The 5,305-nt window shown below is 37.4% G+C and overlaps 1 long non-coding RNA gene across 1 annotated transcript; it reads right to left on the bottom strand.

Annotated features, from left to right (window-relative positions):
- Window positions 1–871: 871 nt before the first annotated feature.
- Window positions 872–4,202, bottom strand: LOC148189293 (uncharacterized). The gene is made up of 4 exons (XR_015776754.1): window positions 4,035–4,202; window positions 3,872–3,941; window positions 1,998–2,046; window positions 872–1,868 (listed from the first exon to the last, which is right to left on the bottom strand). It is a non-coding gene; the product is annotated as an uncharacterized LOC148189293 (long non-coding RNA).
- Window positions 4,203–5,305: the final 1,103 nt, after the last annotated feature.

The following is a 5,305-nucleotide window of genomic DNA, read 5'->3' as shown; positions in this document are numbered from 1 at the left end:
AACTGCTGAAAACAGCATAAAACAGTGTGCCGAAACACACCATAGCATAGAATGTTGCAAAAATGGCCAAAAACACGTTAATATGGCATGTCGATAAAACGACCAAAAATGCAATACTACAGTATGGAGAAAAATGTCAAAATTTTGTATTTCTCAAAAACAGCTGAAAAGCACTTAAAATGGTTGCCAAACACACCATAGAGTAGAATGTTGCAAAAACAGCCAAAAACACCATAATATGGCATGTCAGAAAAAAAAAAAACATAATATACTACAGTATGTCGTAAAAAATGACTCAATATTACCTCCAAACGTCATAGTGGAGTATTTACTCAAAAATGACCCCAAAATGTCAGAGCACAGTATGTGGTGTGGTACTGCAGCAGGTCCTGCAAATGGTCATAAATGCAGCCCAGGAAATAACACTCACCTGTCGCCCTGAAACAAACAGACTTAAGAAAAGTTTCTGTCCTACAGGCGTCGCCTCCCTGAACACTGCACTAAACACACAGCACACTCTCCAAACACACTTTATATCCTTGTGCCATACTCTGTGTGCAGTACTATGTATATGAAGGTACTTTGTACGTATGTGTGACTGATTGAGTGTGTGGATATGCATGTTGATATGTTTTAAAACAACTTTTTTTTCTCTATTATTTTATCTTATACACTTTTTTGTTGTATTGATCTCCGCTCAGCAGTGCAAAAGAATTCTGTTGTATTCATCTCTACAATGACAATAAAAATATTCAGATTCTGATACATACAAGACTATGACAGTTTGGAGTTATTTTTGATGTCATATTATACAAGAATGTTTTGGGGTCATTTTTGACAACATACTTTATACTGTGACATTTTAAGATAAGATAAGATAAGATAAGACAGAACTTTATTAATACCGAAGAAAATTCTTGTTCCAGATTGCTCCAAAAATACAGTGCATAAGATAAGTGAAACTAAAATACAAAGTGTCTAATAATAATGTTTAAAAGTAAAAAGTAATAATGCACATGGAGTTTTGAACTGTACGAAAACATAAGTAAAGTACTATTGCACAAAATATACTTCAGTTTTCCTTCCTGCAGGATGAGGGGGAGTTGTAGAGTTCAATTGTCACAGGTAGAAAAGACCTCCTGCGGCGTTTTGAGGTCCAACGTGGCGTGCAGGGGTGAGAGATGTTGTGCATTATACCGAGCAGTTTCCTCAGCATCCTCCGCTCTGATATTTCCACTAAAGACTCCAGTTCCACAGAAACAGCTTTCCTGATGAGCTTATTGAGTCTTAAAGATGATGCTGGCCACCACCGAGTGATGGAGCATCTGCAGCGTGGTTCTGCAGACACTGAAGGATTTGAGTCTGAGAAAATGCTGGCGGCTCTGACCTTTCTTCTACACAGCACCTTTTTTAGTCCAGTCCAGATTGATTTCCATATGGACGCCCAGGTAACCACCAAATCCTTCGACTTTGTGGCGTTGAGCTGCAGGTGGTTTAGTCAATGCCACTCCACAAACCTGTCCAGCACTCTTCTGTACTCAGCCTCCTGACTCCTGCTGATGCAGCCCACGATGGCAGAGTCGCCTGAAAACTTCTGCAGGACCGAGAGCTGAATCTGAAGTCTGACGTGTAGAGTGTGAACAGGAAGGGAGACATAACCGTCCCTTGTGGTCCCCCAGTGCTGCTCACTATGGTGTCTAACACTGCAGCCTCACGTGCTGTGGGCGCCCTGTGAGGTAGCTGTTAATCCAGACCACTAGTGGAGCATCCACCTGCATGTCCAGCATCTTACTGTTGAGGTTTTATGGTGTTAAAGGCACTGCAAAACTCTCACAGTGCTGCCTGCCTCCTCCGGGTGAGTATAAGCCCTGTGCAAAGATACGGGGCTGGTAAGCGAACTGTTGGGGGTCCAATGATGGCTCGACGACTGCGCCTCAGGACGAGCTTGTCCAGTGACTTCATGACATGTGAGGTCAAAGCCACTGGTCTGTACTCACTGTGTTTTGGGGTGTTTCTTCTTAGGCATGAAGTTTTTCACAGGGCGACCTGTGGCGGAAAAACCAGGGTGAGGATGGCGGATGGGGGATGAAAGGTGGTGGGAAGGGAGGTAGGGGGAGAGGAATGGGCGATGAAGTTTGAGGTGATTAAGCAGGGGGAGGGGAGTCATGAGAGGAGCTTGGGGGGAGGACGGGCATCATCAAACCTGTTTTTTTTTGTGAATGTCAAATTTTGACAAGTCATAAAAATGGCTGAAAGTGACATATCATAGTCTGTAGATATGCATCATAGTATACAATGTGGAAAAAAAGCCATTAAAAAACCCTTTCATAATTTAGCATGTCAAAAAAATGGATAGAAAAGCCATAGTATAGTATGTTGAAAAAATGTCAAATTTTGACATGTCATAAAATTGGTTGAACACGACTTATTATACCTTATAGAGATGCGTCATATAACACACAGTGGAAAAAAGGAAACAAAGGGCCAAAAACATAATTTAGCATGTCCAAAAAATGACCAAAAACACAATAGTGCACTATGTCAAAAAATGTCAAACTTTAAGTTTAAGTTTAAGTTATAAAAATGACTGAAAATGACATATTATACCTTGTAGAGATGCCTGATACTATACAAAGTGGAACTAAAGACCCAAATACACCAAAACTGTCATAATTTAGCATGTCAAAAACTGGCCAAAAAAGGCCTTGGTATAGTATGTTGAAAGATGTCAGATTTTGACATGTAAAAATGGCAGACTACATATTATACCTTGCAGAGACACGTGTTACCATACAAAGTAGAAGTAAAGACCAGAAAAGGGCCAAAAACAAAAAAATAAATGGCTGAAAACAACATATTACAGCTTGCAGTCATGTCATAGTATACAATGTGGGAAAAAAAGGCCAAAAACATCATAATTTAGCATGTTGAAAAAATGGCCAAAAACGCCACACTATACTATGCATTTTTTCATGATTTTGGACGACAAAGTATAGTATGATGTTCTGTCATGATTTTCTACAACATACAATTGTACGGTGTTTTGTCATATTTCACCACAGATTTTAGTATGGTGTTTTGTCATTTTTTGACAAAATACTTAGTATTGCTTCTTTTTTAATGATTTTTGATGAAACACTTTTTTTCATGATATTCAATGACATACTACACTGTCGTTTTTTTTGATTTGTGACGACATAATATACTTTTTTTCAAGATTTTTGATGACATGATACAGTATGACCTATTTCCAAAATGTATGATGACATCCTATGGTGTGGTGTTTTTTCATGACATTTAACCACATATTTAAGAATGTCTTTTAATCAACATTTTTGACAATATACTATAGTATGATGGGTTTTTTTGTGTGATTTTTTGCCAACATACTGTACTATGAAAATTGTTCATGATTTTTGACAACAGTGTACTTTCACATTTTTTCATGTTTTTTTCTCATGATTTTTTGACGAGATACTATAGTACAGCATTTTTGAAGAAATACTTTACTATGTTTGTTCATGATTTTCTATGTCAGACTCTACCATGACATTTTTTTCATTTTTTTATTAAAAGACATACAAAATTATGCCCTTTTTTCCAGCAGATTTCTTGGTGTTTGATGCTAGATAATACTAAGATTTTTATCTTGATGTCTGATGACATGCTGTATTAAGAAGTTTTTTTCATGACATATTCAGTTTTTGCTGCAACCTGTGATGACTTAGTGTACTGTGAAGGAGTGAGGTGAGGGGGGACCCAAATGCAGAACACAAACCACACAAACAGGTGAGCCTTTAATGCCTCTAATGTCCAAAAACAACAAACAGAGTACAAAAGACACATGAAGAAAACCTGGACTGAAACCAACCAGATAAGTGAGGACACAGCAGGAACACAGCAGGATACAGCAGGGTGAACAGCAGGGACATGGCAGCACACTGCAACAACAACAACAGACTAACTGACAGAGGACAAAGGAAACACACAGGTATAGATATGCGTGAGGAAGTAAACAAAACAATGACACAGACCTGGGCAGGTGGACGCAGGACCAGCAGGGAAACACAGGCCAGCTGATGAAGCTGTGCTGCAGCCACAGGCGTGAAGCCACCGAGACTGAAACAGAAACAGGTGTGCAGGAAAGACTAACCAGAGGGGACAAACAAGGCAGGGGAAATGACTCAGGGAAACACACAAAGACAGGAAGTAAAACCAGACATGACACAGGAGGAGGGAAAATACAAAATAAAACAGGAAACACAACAAGAGAAATATTTTGGGTGACATACTATACTATCACTTTTTATGTGATTTTGTGTAATGATGTTGAGTATGACTTTTTTATATAATTTTGTATTACATGCTCTCCTATGAAATCTTTTAACATTTTGGAGGACATACTATACTATCGCTTTTTTATATGATTTTGGACAACATATTTTACTCTGATTTTTTAATGCAGCTTTGGAATACATACCAGACCGTTTCTTTTTCATGCCATTTTTGCACGTTATCCTAAACTTGTGCCAACAAATGATGAAAGTCTTGTTTCAATTAAAGTGAAGGACTTTAATTAATTTTGAATTTTAATCTGGGATTCATTACAGAACCATAATGTTCTTTTAAGTTGTGCTCTTGAGTTGGAGAATGCAGGAAAAATAGTTTTCACTCTGTGTTTACTTTATCCTTTGTACTGTTAAATTACACAACACTTTACAGTAAATTAATTTTTCTTTTGATTTCAACACAGTGTAATTAGAAAAGTTTGTGAATTTTAAATTGTTTAATTACCACTTTCAGTTGACTAAATGTCCATCAAACTAAGTCATTAAGAATCAATGTTATCCTAGTAGCTTATGTTTCCCAGCATGCAATGCATTTTGTTAAAAACTGTCCAGAAATCCTTCTTTTCAGTGTCTTTTTATACACGTTTCTCACATGGTCTTCTCTCTGGAAACCAAAAACAAGAAAGACCACTTCCCTGCACCTCACTGTGTAACACACTGGAGTTCTGGGAATCAAACGGAGAAAAAGGACACATTTTAATTTTTGCATATCATCACAGCTATCAGTACATTTAAAACCTTCATACAATAAAAGCCAAAATGACAAAGAAAATAAATCAGAGCAAATTCTTAAGCTGTGAATTCATAGTGGGTACATTAGACATGTCTGAGTTTCTTTACTTAAGAGTAACTTATCAGAAATAAAAGTTCCAGGTTGGATAAATTCAAAACCTTAAATCTTGTTGAAGGTAATGTGCTTGAACTTTTAAGTTTTCTCAACTTGTTTTCTTTTTTAA

Source organism: Plectropomus leopardus, chromosome 6 (assembly GCF_026936395.1).
Source record: "Plectropomus leopardus strain MGB_pleo_1.0 chromosome 6, ASM2693639v1, whole genome shotgun sequence".
Lineage (NCBI taxonomy): Eukaryota > Metazoa > Chordata > Actinopteri > Perciformes > Serranidae > Plectropomus > Plectropomus leopardus.
The sequence above is the reverse complement of the archived record's forward strand: the minus strand, read 5'-3'. Positions and strand labels throughout refer to the sequence as shown.